At 48.5% G+C, this 16,003-nt stretch overlaps 1 protein-coding gene across 1 annotated transcript in view; it reads right to left on the bottom strand.

Moving 5' to 3' along the window:
* Nucleotides 1-9,579, bottom strand: part of OSBPL5 (oxysterol binding protein like 5) — a 130,692-nt gene extending 121,113 nt beyond the window's left edge. Inside the window, exon 1 of the mRNA XM_032188467.1 lies at nucleotides 9,395-9,579. The gene's annotated coding sequence lies outside the window, so the exon portion shown is untranslated. The remainder of the gene's footprint in view (nucleotides 1-9,394) is intronic.
* Nucleotides 9,580-16,003: the final 6,424 nt, after the last annotated feature.

Here is a 16,003-nt window from a genome sequence, read left to right as displayed (position 1 = left end):
TACCCTTCGCATACTTTACTGAAGAGCACAAAAGACTCACCACCAGAAATTAAAATGCACTGCACGCATAAGATGCATGCTGCAATTCCGCCATTAATTACTGAACTTCAGGTAAGAATACTGGGCTAAAACACCAGAGCTTGCAAATAAAGTCAAATGAGATGGAGAGAACTGACAGCTCTGGCTTTAAAATCCAGGATGCAAATGAAAAAGGCTGAAGGTCCCAAAAAGCAAGTGCCAGTCTTCCCAACTGAGCCTTCTCAGGCTTGCCCAGCACCACAGCCCACCTCACCGCGAGCAAACGACGGGGCAGCCTGCGCTGCTTGTTGAACGTTTCCAGCCCCTGAACACCGCTTTTATGCTCCACTTCATTCTGCTAAGGTCCATTTCCAAATGAGCCTGAAGAAAAACTGCTCATTGACTTCAGTAAAATAAGACTTTTATTATTTCATGTGCTGTTTCTTTTAGTGATACTCCAAACTAAACGGTACAGATATTTACAATAGTGGAAGTCTCATCTGTAGTTCATCTCAGAGAGGCTCACTGAGCCAAAGGCTTATGGCACAGTAGGATTGCCCATTAAAAATAGTACGGTATAATTCAAGGCTTCCTGCAGGCACCGTCTGTATGTGCAGCTCAGCTCATGCTAGAAACATTATTAAGAGCTACAGAATTAAACTCACCATTTAATTTTTATTTGATGTTGAATGAAAGCAAAGAGCATGACTAAAAAGCAGTAGTGGAAGAAAAAGAGATAGACCTGAAGATTTCCCTCTAGCTTTATCAAGAGAGCAAACAAACATCCTCTGCCTTGGACAGAGTGGGGAGAGGAGGCCAAATAGCCTGGCAAAGAGATCAGACCCTCTGAGTCTTGTAGGTGAACAAAGGTAAATAAATAAAACCACTACCCCAAAGCTTACTTGGTGTTCGTTATATTCATTATGAACCTCATAACAGAGGTTCAGGGATGGAAGCCATCTCCCCACAGCTATACAAAGTCCATGACGGAGGCAGGAGCTAACACTGAACTCCTGAATCCAAAGCCAAACTCCTTAACCACAAGTTGTCCTATTTCCAGTGCCTCAACCTGTCTGAATCCAGAAATGGCAAACTACAAGGTGAAGGGAGGGAACGGAGAATTTCTCAGGAATATTTCTGACCCACCTAGAAGCAGAGAGCAGCAGTATCGTAGCGAAACTCATCGGTGCAAGGCTCCCATACTGCAGCCCCTGGAACAAGGGAATGAACTTCTAGTGCTCACAATCCTCGGCTTTCTGAAGTTCAAGTGGGGCTGACGCAGACACCTATCAAAGCAGGCAAAAAGCCCCGTGTTGCTTAATGCTTTTTGAACAGGGCACTGGAGAGCTCATGAGGTGAAATCACACTGCCTCTCCCCCTGGAAGCAACTGTTTCACATCCAGCCTGGATCAGAAGTGCCTGGCGCAGTAACACGGGCTCCTGACAGACTTGGAGAGGCATGATAATGGCCCGAGCACAATTCCCAGCAGACCAGTGCACACAGTGAACAAGTCCCCAAGGATAAGCTTGGCAGCAGTCCTAGGAGGACAGCAAGAGGAGCCAGCAGGGGAACTGTTGCAGGGAAGTGGTGTCCTGGCCCCCAGGGTGCCGAGGTGAATTAACAAGGGAGCACACCACAGCCTCCACTTGACAGTTCCTGCTTCTGAAGACAGCCCAGTGAAATCCTGTCCCAAATAAATCACTTTTATCTGCACGGAGAGGCAGGGCACGCTTGCAGCAGCTCGACGTTCACAGGTGAACACTGCCATTCCCATTGGCGCTAAGCATGCCCAAACAAAGAGCCGGTGAACTATTCCAGGGGGCCACAGCCCCGCACACGCTCCACCTTGTGATCTGGCAGCCAAGCAGGGGAGCCAGAGGGAAGCAGCCATCAGCACAGGCTGCCACAGCTCCAGCCTGCAAGAGGGACCTGAGCTGTCGCAACCCGCTCTGAGCATGGAGCAGCAGCCAGCTCCACCTTACCCTGCAGCACGGGCAAAGCACAGGAGGGACTGGAGCCTCTGAGGAGCCGTGTTGTGACCCACGGCCTTCTGAGCTGACTCCTGCAGCAGCATTTTGGGCCGTGCACCTGCTTCCATAGCTCCAGGCTGGGCTTGGAGTCGCAGTCAGGTTCTTCGCTCTATTTCCACTGCCACTTTCCCTCCGAGCGCCTGCTGTTTCCTTACGCAAACTGCCGCAGCCCTGAGGTGCAAATGGCAACAAGGTCTTCTAGCAACACCCAGGAGGCAGCAATAGGTCATTAAGGACCACATTAGGGCAGATTTCCTTTCCAGCTGGAGCAAACCTTCAATCTCTTCTTTCTTTCCCTGTCACAGCTATGGTAATACTGCACAACTATTCATTATCCTCATCTTAGCTAGAAAAGCCCCTTTCAATTTAGCACTTAATATAATTATGGAAAATTAAATAGTGTTTAGAAAAAAACCTTACTTTTCCAGACCTATTATCTTACCTCTGTGAAACTATCAGTTAAAAGTGGATCTAGCTATTAAACAATGGGGTTTTGTATCTATTCAGTGAGCAGAAGAGTGAGTTATTCGACTGAAAATCATTTAAATTCTACTTCCAAATTCAATACTGCATCTTCAAGGGAAAATGGTAGAACCTCAATGGTAGCACAGTGTCCCTTTCACATCGTGGAAACCTGAACACCAATTCTCTGTTCGCGTTCATGCACCACAGTGGAGCTTCCTTTTTTCCTAAGACGAAAAGATTTGTATTTCACTAAACAACAAGGCAAGTAATTGCCTTTATGTGCTTTCAGCAAAAATTCTCTCTGAGATTTATTGTTGACTTGATTTCTCTTTAAGACACATGCAGGACAAAAGCAATTGGCTGCTATAAAGTCAGTGGGAAAACATACTGAATCCCAGGGGGTCAGGAGATCCAATGTGGGAGATTTCCAGGAGGAAATCAGGTAAGAAGCCACATGCATTGACTTGTGACCCTATAAATCTAAGTGGTAAAAGCTTGGACTATCCAGCTCTGCAAGCACTGCCTCTCACAAACAGTCCGGTTCAATGCAGTCAATCTGACTTCACTTGCGAGGACAAATTGCAGACATTCCTTCTAGGTCGAATTTAAGCAATTAATTTCTACACCAATATTTGGGGAAAGAGGGGAAAAAAGGCAATGCATCTAACAAGAAGTACCTAAGAGGCAGGTATGTCTTGGTAGGGTCAATTTGTGTTCTCAGTAATCACTCAAACACTGGCCTGCTGGCCTGTAATACTTCAATTGATATGAGAAGCATCATTTTGAACACAGAGCAAGCATACCAACCACAGGGAATAACATACTAAGCAGGAAGCATCCTTATCATGTTGTTGTTCAACAATTGGAAGAACATTACCAATAATTAGAGCCAGCTCCAGAACTGCTCTCTGGCAACCACGGATCTTGTTGGGAACAGCAAGGTTTGTATTAATACAATGAAGTCAAACGACAGCAGCTTTATAGCAGAGAGCAACACTGTATGTTTCGGGAAAAAGAATTGTTAGCTCCATGGGAATTATTGCAGTTAAATTGCTTCTGAGTCATGTCAGTTGTTGCTCAATGTCTCTCACTTGGTGCCTACCTACTGTTCATTTCCTCATGAGGATGCACCTGTTCAGAGAAGAGGAAAAAATGGCACTGCTGCACCCTCTTAGCTAAATGAGTTATCATTCAGTATCTTGCTGACAAAATGGGATTCTTTTCATTTACATCACAGAACAGCCCTGCAGAAGCCAAAGGCCACGCCACAGTAGTCATTGTGTGAACTCACAGCAAGGGAAAGACCTAGACACCACAGGACCTGTAATCCAGGCAGGCAAACCAAGACAAGAAAGGCATGCGCAGGTGACATGACCTTCTCAGGGGCGTCTGTGGACAGAAAAGGCTTCCACACTTCTCAGGCGTGCTCATGGCTACAGCATCCTCCTTCACAGTGCAACTCATCCTCTTGCAACAGACAGCTTTCAGCACCTACGCTGAGGGCTCCGCAAGCCACAACGCGAACACCAGCTAAATAAAAGCAGGGTTAGGTGCCCGACAGTCTGGGTTTCACACACACAGCCTCCAGCCCTGTCCGTAGCCAGAGCTCCCAGGGTCTACTGCAGTGCGTCGGTGTGTGACTAGGCGAGCAGAGGGTACTGCAGCCTGCCTCCCGTGGCACTGAGTAACAGGAGAGCGATTACAGGCAACAAAGCCTGCGTGGATCATCAGCCAAAAACTTATGGCCCATTTGCATTCAGTGAGCCTGAACTGAAAACAAAAAAAAACAAACCAGCCCGTTGGTATTCATAATTTTCAAAGTGTCTCCTTTTCATGATGGTGCTGCTGACAGCAGGCCAAGGAGGGTGGACCAAATTAACAGATGCTAAGAGAAGAAAGATTTTAAACCAAACTCAAAGCCATCAAGATTGCATTTTTCATGCCTAACACACTCAAGACCCGCTCTCGACTGACGAGAACAGAGCACCACAAAAGGCAGCTTAAATTACTGCTGTGTCCACTGGTGCTGCGACTGGTGTGGTGCATTCAGCGTCCACTGAAAGCTTCATAATCCAAGTGAGGATTTAGTACTTTATGGGGAAAAACCACTGGCATTGCTCAGACCTGAACAGTCTCTGACCCACATATGAAAGGAAAGGTCATGAAACGATCTGCAAATCCAGATTTCTTTCCTTAGCAAGGTAAGGAGAAAAAAAGTTATTCACTATCAGCGACCATCAGGCTCGCAGCACTGTGAAACGTTATTTTTCCCCCCAAAGCAGCACAGCAAGAAGAGGCAGAAAGATTCATTTTAGAAAATGTAAATCTCGTCTATTTGCATCCGTGCCAGGAGCTTACCAGAATAAACCCCACTGGCCCAGCATTAATTCCAGTGGTAATTTCACATTCAGCTTCCAGGGATTTTACAGATGAGCCAGCAGCAATTCCCCAAGCAAACTGTGCAGTAGTTGATAAAGTATCAAAAAGCCTCGGTCACCTCTCTGTACCACATAAGGGATTCTCTCCTGATGCTGAAAGTCATACTAAAAAAGAAAAAAAGATTACTGTTTTTTAAAAAGAAAAAAACAAAAAAGATCTTTTTTTGCCAAGATTACCCACAGTGAGTAATAGCTACCCACACCGTGCTGTGGAGCAGAGCTCCCTTCCTCTCCTCAATGGGACATGGCAATTGCTCACTGCCAGGAGAGAATTCCCTGTCACTGCAATCTGGGGAAAGAGCAAGACAATTGAGCAGTGGAACAACAGCGTAGGTTTCTCACTCTTAACTGGCACCGAACAATGCAGGTAACAAAAGCCGAGCTCTCTGCAGCGCTGAAGGTGGGAAGGAGCAACAACACCAGCAGCTGTCTGGAACAAACTGCATTAGCATAGAAATTAAAAGTCCCTTTTTGAGCAACCTCGTGTTTTTGCTGTAGGCAAACTGAAGAGCTACACGACTGCTTTTGTGCTCAAAGCGCTGGGTTGGGAAGCGGAAGGACCAAGTTCACGGTCAAGCTCTCCACTCAACAACAGAACGAGGCACCTCCTCACTCAGTGCCTCTCTTACACGGGTAAGCAGCAAGTCAGCTTTTATCCTAGCCGTCGCTGATCAATTTAGGCAGCATATCCTCTGGGACTCTACTACAGTAGCATCCCACTCAGGGAATACACAGAGAATTGCTATTGCATTATTCCTTGGGGGTACGATTTCACATTGATTGATTCACTGACAGATTAGAGAGGATGCAGCAGGCAGACTCGGTGTTTTTCTCCACAGCGACAGCTGTACACATCCTGGCTTATCAAGGACCCGTGCATTTCTCTTTTGGCTTTAGTCAATTTTACACCGATTCTGGAACCACGAGAACAGCCACCATGTTGCCAAACGCCAAAATTCACACAACCCTGCAGCCCACTCACAAGCAGCCAGAGTTCAGCCAGGAGTTTAACAAAACCTATCCCAGAATTTGTTGTTTAGCACACGGTTATGGAAACTGGCCCACAGCATGGGCCTCAGTGGCACACCAGTTCAGACAAGGAGCCTGTAGGCATACACCTACAGACAATGAGAAGAATCTTTTCAATCCAGAACAGCATTTATTAATTAATGCATTAATTCATGCATTTAAATCCTTTAGCTCAAGAGGAGCTTAAAAGAAACAATGGCACAACTTCAACTGTAGTTCTGCAAGCAGAGCACAAAACCACCTGAACCTACAGAACAAGGGATATGGTTGGATTTTTATCCAGGTTGCAAAAACAAAGCAGCTGGACTATTCTGACCTGAAAATACATCCACCTTTCACGTTGCTGTCCTTTTTTGATGGCAAGAAACCACGTGAGAGTAACTCTTACCAGCAGCTGCTTCCCATTTTGCAGAATTCCCCTCTAACCCCTTCACCTTTTGGTATCAGCCCAATGCAAGCACAAAACCTCAACACCCTGGAACAGTACTCCAGTGCTTCAGAAGCACGGACATCAGTGAAGCAGCCTCAGCTTCTGAGTCCCCCTGCAATAAAACCCTCATGGTCAGCAGCATTATGGCAGGAACACTTTGCTGGCTCACCTGATCTCACATCTGGAAGAAAGCATCAACAAACTCACTGTGCTCCCACCACCTCCAGGGTCACAGTGGAGAGAAGCATTTCAACAAGCAGTGTCAGAGCTGCTGCTGGCTGAGGGCTGCCTTAAAAATATTCAGTATGCTAAGATGTGTTGTGTCCAATTAGCATCACAGCAGAAGCACATGGGTAATAGATTTTGCAGGCAGGAAAGCTGCTCCTGGAGAGCAACCAATCAACAGTGGAGGAGGCAGGCACAAGGCCTTCTTCCTTCTCTCCTTCCAAGAGAAAACCAGGGCAGCGTGTAGCCAGCTTTGAGGAGCAGCATTTCACGTGGGCTCTGGGACCCAGCCCTCTGCAGGAGGCCTGGGCAGGCCAAACACTGCTCCTCAGCCCTCCGCAGAGGCTCAGCTTATCAAAGGGTGTTTTTCAGGATGACTGTCTCCTTCCTCGCACAGCCAGATAAAGCCACAGCACTGGGGAGGGGCTGGGTGAGGCCAGAACCTGTGATTTAGACACAGCCCGGTGCAATTAAACGTGCCGCAGCCGCACTGCTCCGTAGGCGCTGCGAGCTTCACGTGCAGCAGCGGCGCCTGGGAGCAGCTGGCCTGCTCTGCCAAGCCTGGTGCTGTGCAGAGTCTGCACCAGGAGTAAGCAAACCCAGCCTGGTGCTGGCTGCCGCAGCAGGTCGCCGTCATTCCTACCCAAACCCCCACGGATCTGGCGTGTGGACTGTCTGCTCCCCTTCCCTGAGCTGCTGCTTGGGTTTCCTTTACCTCGGTAACCACGGCAGGGGTGCACCAACACCTTCAGCGCGCTGCCAGAGACGTCTCCCATGGAAGAGCAGAGGCGTGAGGAGTGGTGCTTCTGCCTGAGAAAGCTCTGTGCTCCCGAGGCTCCAGAGGCAGGCAGGCCGGGAGAAGAAACACCAAATGCAGCCTTTTCCTGAATAAGACAGCGAGGTCAAACAGCACAAACCCATGCAGTTGGGGAGGGAGCTCAGTGCCCCTTGGCTCAGAAGCAGCTGACATACATCAGGACAGTCCCATTTTTCAGGGCAGTCTCATTTTTGCCTTTTAAGCCCGTGATCCAGCCCTGAAAGCCCTCCTGCACCAGCTACGCTGACAATCTCTCCGCCACCTCCTGCAGCCAGCAGGCCCCTTAGATACGAAACAAGTCTGACCTGATTCAGATTGATGTAAAGAAAATTTCCACCAGCTACAAATGTAATATGAACTTGGTAAGTCTGAGTTTGCTCTGAGCACAGCACACAGGTGCAGACATCGCCCATCGCAGACTACAGTAGCAGCCTCTCCCTGGAGGCACCCCACACTGCAGTGCTGCTCTGGTCACCGAGCCATTTGCCTCCTGCTACAGCCCCGAGAGCACCTTGCTCATCACCAGCACTGGAAACCGAGCCACCTGCACCGCACACGCCTCCCTCCCACTCACCTGATGAATCAGTGTTGCAATACAGCACTGAGAAATTAAATTAAGTACCATGAAAAGATTAGAGCAGTAAATCCTCCTTTCGGTTACATTCAAGTAACACCACGATTAAATCATTCCTTCGCTTCGCACTCTCTGCTTCAGCCTCGAACAGGCTACGGGCAGAGCAAAGGCCTGCGTTTTTGGCCTCAAATCACAGAACTGCCATCCCTGCCTTGGGCAGTGGCAGCACAAAGCGACCCCTGGTGCCCCACCTGAGCCTCCTGCTGCCCCCACATTGCTCAGAGCTCTCCCCGCTGGGCTGGGGACAGCATATGTGCAGGGTCACCTGCCACCCCACCGAGCAGAGAATGCCTGTTCTCTGCTTTCATCAGGAAAGCTTGCCACACGCAGAGAGGAGCTGCTGCAGCACGACTCAAGGCTCATCTCATCTCCCTCCCCGTCACACCTCTGGGGACACCTGCTGCCAAGGAAAGGTGGCAGCTGGGGACAAATCCAATGCAGGGGCTGCTCTCTGCTGCACAGACTGTGCTCAGTATCACCATCCTGTGCATCAGTGTGACAGAGGGCAGGAAGATTTTGAGCAGAAAGATACCACCGCAGCTGGATGAAGCGAGGAAGTATCAGCTTCAGACATAGCTTACAGACACAGCTTACAGACACAGCTTTCTCCTCACTTATGTTCAGCAATTACAGAACTTGAGGTTTGTGCAGCACTCGAACAACATGGTTTCTGACCCAGCAGACAATTAAGTTTGCGCTTACATGTTTGTATCTCCAGAAATGCCGCCTTGCTTCATCCAGTTCAAGCCAAAAGTGTTCCCAAACTCAGGTCTACAATCTACCTGGCTTACGGACAGCAGCGCGTATGGTCTCCAGCACAGTATCCTTCTGAGGTCCTACAGGAAAGGTAATTACCACCCTCATTTACACTTAAGCAATTAATATCACTGGAGACAGCCTCCTGTTTCCTTGCCATCCTGGCAGAAGTACCTTACAAACAGACTCCACCAACCAGATGTGCCTGTGGGGCTGAAGAGGCGAAGTCCCCCTGAGAGCCCACAGCCCCCCACGTGCCGGCCGCTCGCCTCCACCCAGCCCCAGGGTGCTGGGACCCCCCCCGGGGGGCACCCCGCAACTCCCGCTGCCAAACCCCAACCCACAACAGGAGCACGCTGTACTGAAAATCAGCCTGCCTGCCTACGCAGGGGAGACAGGCTGGCTTTGGGAAGAATGGGTCTGTGGGGGTAATTGGCTTTAGGGGTTATTTTAGGGATGAAGGCATTGGGTGGCATTTCCTTGGGGGGTGGCTTTTGGGAGGGATGCAGCCAAGCTGAGGCTGGAGGTGGGGGATACCCAGCGTGCCTTACCTGGCCGGGGCGTCCCAGGCCCCGTGCGGTGCCACCTTCAGCACCCTGCACCCCGCCGTGCCGCTCGCATCGCCGCCAGGACACGCGTGGGGAAGGGTGGGGGACACGCGTGGGCCCCCAGAGCAGCGAGCTCGGAGCGGTGGCCGCAGCCGGACAGCTGCTCGGGGGAGGCGGCGGTGGCAGGAAATACCAAAAGACTGATCCAACCACGCTAGGGAGGGAGGGAGGGAGGGAAGAAAGAGGGGAAGAGAGGGAAAAAAATAGAAGGGGAGGGAAAAAAGAAGGAGGAAAAAAAAAGAAAGGAAGCGTGCAAAACGCGGGCGGGATCAGCACGGAGCGGGCATGGAGCTCAGCTCCGTTCTCCTCCTTCCCCAGCTTGGTTCTTCCTTCTCCCAGACACAGCAAGAGGCTGAAGCCAAGGCAAGACCCAGGGCAAATAAACAAAAGCAAGAGCCCTGAACAGCAACGAGGCACCCGCAGCCCTATGCAAGCAGACAGCTGCCCTTTGGGGCGAGGGAGCAGAAAAGCCATCCCTGGGAAGCCCCCACACAAGAGCCCTCCAGCTGCAGGAGCGCTCGGCCCCAGCACCCAGCCACACGTCTGCCCCATCGCGGTGGCTTGAAGGTGCCTGCACAATATTGAACCCTGAGGCAAAGACAGGCTCCCAGTTCCATGTCTGTGGCTGGAGCAATAAAATCAAGCTGGTGGCAAGCACGGACCCCCAAGCCCCTCTAGATAAGGTTAACAGCCAGGTTGTGACAGCCCTGGCTGCAGCCTGCCAGCCCCCCGAGGGGATGTGGCTTTACAGGCGGTACCTGGCACAGCACCACGATCTCCGAGCTGCACGGCGACACGCAGGTCCTACAACTCAATGCTGGACTGAAAACGGGAGGTGAAGCAGGACCTCTCTCTGGGAAAGAGAAACCAAACGTCCACCCCAACCTGTGGCGGCAGCAGCAGAATCAAAAGGCACCCAACTTTCTGAAAGCAGTATCACATGAGGGATAATGTGACCAATACGCACGTCTGACTTTCGTCGCTGGCTCTGAGTCACCCATTCACAGCTGAGCCCGCGGTGCAAAGTGCAGCGTGAAGCTCAGACTCACGCTTCTGAAACCAGAAGTGTTAAGCCAGATGCCCCAAGTGCTCCGCTAGCCTGTCCTCTACACAGCAGCTGGATCTGTTTTCTATTTAGCATATGCAGACCCCAAGCTGAGACCAAGACCCATCAGCTATGACACTCCTCGTGCTGCCCAGCAAGCCAGCTTCCAGCTCTGAAGAGCAATGACTTTCATAAATGAAAACATCTCCCAGACTTCAGAAAGAACCTGGAATTCATCCAAAGCTTCAAGCTCAGCTTGGACAAGGTCGGTTTCTCCCATCCCACAGCCTTTGGCCAACTGACAGACTACAGGGGCTCACCATGCATCATTTACACCCATGTACCTAGTGTTAGCCAGCCGAGGCAGCTGATCTCCTGGGGAGCTTGGCAGGACACAGCAAAACTCACTCACTGTACCTAGCTGGAAGCATTCATGACATTGGAGAGAAAGTTCAGCATTTATTTTCACTCTTTCCTAGAAGTTCTAGCACAAGACAGGACTGTAAACAGGTCATAAACTAGACTATAAACAGATCAAGCATGCTGGGGCTGCCCTCTACGCTCAGAGGAACTGAGACCAGCCCAGTGCCCTGCAGAGCACACCCACACTGGAAGCTGTGGGCAGAGGCACCGACTGCCCTCACCCACAGCAAAGTGCCCAGATCTACGCGTGGGGACCAAGTCCCCAGCCCCACCATCTCTTCTCCAGGGAATGGGCCAGAGAGAGAAAACATCCAGCTGAGCCCCACAAAGAACAAGCTCAGGAACCTCTCCACACCCCCCCCCCCCCCCCCCCCTACTACTCAAGGAGCTGCCCTGGGCCTTTTCTTCCTATTACACGACCCCCAGAATCACAGGTAATTATTAAATTCACCTGTGGCCATAGCGATTTCTGCCATGATCTGCAAGGTGTTGAGTGTTATCAAGATTCTAGCTGCCTTCAAGATGGTTGGGATTTTGTCCTAATCCTCACTGTGGTTGTACCCTTAGGGCAAGCCTGAGTGGCATGGTGGGGCATGCAGGTGCCAGGACCCTCTTGTCCCCCCAGCTCAGGGCACCAGCAGGAAGAGCCACTGTGCTGGAGGTGAAGCAGCTTGCCCCTGGCTGCTCCAGGCCACGCCACACCAGGCTCTTCTGCATGTCCCCATGCCCTTCATCCTTCTTCTTTTAGGGCTGGCTCACTCATATGTAGCCAGGAAGTTTGCCAGCACCTTGCCTGATCCAAATGGCTTTTCCACTAAACCATGGGTTTGAATCAATCCTGCTGTCTGCATCCAGAGTAGCTTTAGGCCAGCTTTGGCAGCAGATGTGGCTCCTTGGCTACTGTGATATGGAGGTCTCAGTACAGCATCCTTACATGAGTCACATCAGGATTCAAAGTTCACTTCTCAAAGACTGCACTTTTAAAAGTTGGTGGTATTTTGGCTAAAGCTTTCCAGTAAAATTATTTTCTCCTCGGGAAATCATTCCACAATTATTATTTCACCTGCTCACTGCCAAATCACCACACGGAACTCATTTGATAAAACCTGAGCATGCAAAAACGTTCCTGTCAAAACAGCTAGAGGTCGTGGTAAGGCATACACTTAATGCTTTCCTGTACGCTCTAGGACGATGCATGTGACATCAGGAAATAAACAAAGCAAAAGGTTTGCCAGCTAAACTGCAAATGATTTGTAAGTCAAACTGAACTATTAGAGCAAACTGACATCAGACTGATGTTTTGCATCATGTGGCCATGGCATTTCTGATGTGGTCCAGGGAGCCCTGAAACTGGATTTGCTGTGCCTTCAGACCTTGCACCAGTTGTGTCCTCAGACTCTGGGTTAAACAAGGAGAGTTACACCCACTGCTTCCCTGCCCATCTGCCAAAGACAGGACTTGGGCCCATGCTCTCCTTTATAAACCCCCCCCCAGAAAAGTGGGGATGCTGAACCATACAAGCACTGATATTTTTAAAGACTGCTTTCCACAGCCCCCTAGCGTCTGTTTGGTTAACAGCTATTCAGAAGACAACGCATCTGCTTGGTCCCTGCTGATGATGATTGCCCCACCTGCACCATCCGTGCAGCTGTACCTGCACTGGTCATAAAACCCTCCTGCAGGAGCTGTGGGTTACAGAGCTCATGGCCCCAGTGTCTGTGCTAACAACACCTGAGCTCCCTTGCTGAAAGCGAATTCATCAGTGTCCCAGATATGATAAATCCCTTTGACAAGAGGCCTCTGACGGATGTACCCAGCAGTTAGGGCTGAGGTCCATTTTGGCTTCGCTTCTTTGCAAGAAACCAACCCTCCTTTGAGAAGGTTTGCAGCTGTGATATTTTTCTTTTTTTTTGTGATATTTGCCAGCATTCACAACACTTACCTTTCTCACCACGGCAATATAACTCTGTCCTAAGAGGGCTTGTAAACTGGTGTGGACTCTACCATAAATAAGGGTAAGGAAAACAGCAAAGCACAATAAGCTGTAATTGTAGTGCTGGGAGAGTGAAATCAGAGTGACTCAGTTGTGTTGCTCCAGACCTTACAATCCAGAGTGTAATAGTCTGGGCACTTAAAAACGACATCTGATGTATTTTTAAGACAATCCTAGGAGATGTGTGACAACACAGTATCAGTGCTGTTTAAAAATTGTGATAAAGGGAGCCAGAGAGTTGAGTTGCAGCAACAGACATCACTCAGTCCTTTCAGGTTAGCAGCCTACCGTTTACTCTAGGAAATGACTACAAGACTTTTCTCTGCATCTTCCTCCTTGAATCCTTCACCTTTTGCTAATTGCTGAGCTCCTTTTCCCCCAAAGATAGATCACCTATGTGAAATGCAAATGCACACTCATTTTGCAGTGTCCATGAGACACACGTATTATGCTTTCCTGTATCTCACAACATATCTACAACAGTTTTACAAGCTCCTGCTTATGATTAGAAAGGTTATTAAATACCATAAAAGCCATCAGATGTATTTATTAGCCTCCATTAAAATGGAAATTGAGAGGAACAATCATATTCATATCGTTATAATTAGTACAAAGTCTCTATAGCCATAACCACATTAATCAGACATCGTATGAATGGCTGTTAGCATTGCAAGATACTTGCCCTTAATCCCATGACAAATAGTGAGACAAGAAGCAGGAAGCTTTAAAACAAATGAGTTAAAAAAGAAATTAATGAACACGAATCTTTATCTTTAGGCATAAACTTCAACACAGCGGTATACAATTAACAATATGAAGAAGATCACTTTTTACCCGCATGCGTTTTCCTGTGCAAAGCTCCTTGGCAAAAATATTTGCTGCCATTGCTGGATAGAGCAGGAGTTCCTTGTTAACAGGTAAGTGCTGTGTCTGTTTAAAGCTTAAAAAAAATGAGTCCACAGCGAAATGTTTGCTTATTTTACATTTTGAAAAACAGAGCTACTGCTAAACCAGGTTCCTAATTGCAAGTTTGCTAGAATAGGTCTCTGGGGAAGTCAGAAAAAACACAAACAGCTCCCTGAGAGCTGCTGGAGATTGGAGTCCTCTTGTGGCAAAAGGCAGAGGAAATTTTTCAGCAAACGGTGACTGCTGAAAGTTGGGGCTCTACACGGAAGGCTGCATGGTGAATAACAAATACAGGTAATATCAGCTTGGCAAAGACTTTCACATCACACTGCAGAGCATAAAAGCAGCAGCACGAAGATTTCACAGCTGGCAGTGGGCAAGCATCAAAAGGAGCAGGATGCCACCGCGTTTTGATACTGCAGGCTGCACTTCTGTTTATTTTAGCAGCTCGTGTCTGTTAGTGTGTGTTCCCTGCTGAGATGATGTTTCTGGCTGCTGTTTTTTTCCCTCTGTCAGCAGAGGTAATTTTTCCTGAGTGTTTCAATAGTGAGAACTTTTCTCCTGGCTAATATATTCACCTTGCAGTACTGCAAGCCAGCTCCTGTCCTTCTTCTTGTCAGCCTGCTGCTGAGTTGGGTGAATAACACAATCTGAGTATCGTGTTTAGATCTCACTGCTCTGTATTTTATCTTTTCTGCTGCATTGTTCTCTACTTGCAGTAGTCCCTGTGGACTGCCTAGAGTTCAGCTTAGGAGACATTCTCTGTGAATTATGGATGTTGGCCATGCTGGCGCCCTGCCTGTGTCATTTCAACTACTTCTACCCAGCCCTCATCCTAGAGAAGTCTCTTCTGATCTTAGTTATCTGACATTAAAGGAGACTTCTTGGGCAGATCTCACCTTCCCTCCTGTCTCAAGGAGGCTCGCCCTCAGGTGTGCTACGTGAAGGGTGTGCTGGGAGGTAAAACTGCTCTTGCACACACCTTGGTCTTGCTACGCCTGAAGTCAAAGGAGGCTTACTTGTGACTACCTGAGCTCCTCATTTCTCACTGCTCATTTGAAGGATGTTCAAATCATGCACCGCAAACCTATTTTGTTTTCCTCAGAGTGTCTAGGATAGGAAATGAAGCTGAATATTGCCATTATGGCTCTGGTGTGAAAAACAGATTAAAGTGTTGGTTTGGTAGCCATCAATCTGCTCCTGCAGGCCTGGATACTAACTGCAGCCCAACACGCTGAACTATTTGGTAAGCAACACTCCTTCTGCAGCTAGCAGCGGGCTGGAAAGCAGCCGGGACATCCACCATCTGACAAACTGTCCAGTGAAATCTGGGCTGGATTTCAAAACCCTTGATAAGACAGGACATGAAACCAATTTGCTATTCAAAAACATTCCAGTAGCCTTTGTTCTTGGTAATATTTCCAGCTAATTGCTAAGCAAGCTAGCTGTTACAAAGCCTGGAAGGACAAAACTAAAACATAGATGTATATGTAAATAGACGCATGCATGCATATGAACATGTATGTAGATGAACTTTTTGCGTGGCTGGATCAGATTGCAACACCCTCATTGGTATGGATAGCTGACATGTTTCTGAATGATCACAGACTTCCTCAACAGCTATTGGGAAATGTCCATATACAGTCAAATTTTAAAAACTTTTTTTTTTTTTCAGTTTCTTTTTCTTCCTGTTCCAAATAGACTTTGGAGCAGATGCCAACAAGCTTAATCCGTCTGGACAGAGTGCTGTTGTCATGCAGGAAACATCACAGCGAGGAAAAGCACAAACACATCTCTTTCTAAAAGGTTTGATTATTAGACTCACAGACCCAGACACATGGATCTTCACATAGGCCACTATCAATCTCTCTGGGCTATCTATTTTCTGACTGATTGATACTCTGTCCATAGATAGATCTGGATCCAGGCAGACTGTCACAGCTTAGTTCTGCTTTGCTCATTACTTTGTTCTCTGCAGAGAGGGGCATTTTGACTTACAGTCAACTGAATCTAGTTTCTGACACCCAACGCATGCTATTGATCTGGAAGTCAGGCCAGACAGTCACAGGTCTGATCTATCAGTAGCTTTGCAATAACACTACATCATATTCCGAAGCTTGTGGCTGCTTCCTAATGTTACAGGATGTGTTTGTTCTCATACTTGACCCCTTTTATTTTGCCTGAC

Source organism: Aythya fuligula, chromosome 5 (genome assembly GCF_009819795.1).
Source record: "Aythya fuligula isolate bAytFul2 chromosome 5, bAytFul2.pri, whole genome shotgun sequence".
In the NCBI taxonomy this organism is placed as follows: domain Eukaryota; kingdom Metazoa; phylum Chordata; class Aves; order Anseriformes; family Anatidae; genus Aythya; species Aythya fuligula.
The sequence above is the reverse complement of the archived record's forward strand: the minus strand, read 5'-3'. Positions and strand labels throughout refer to the sequence as shown.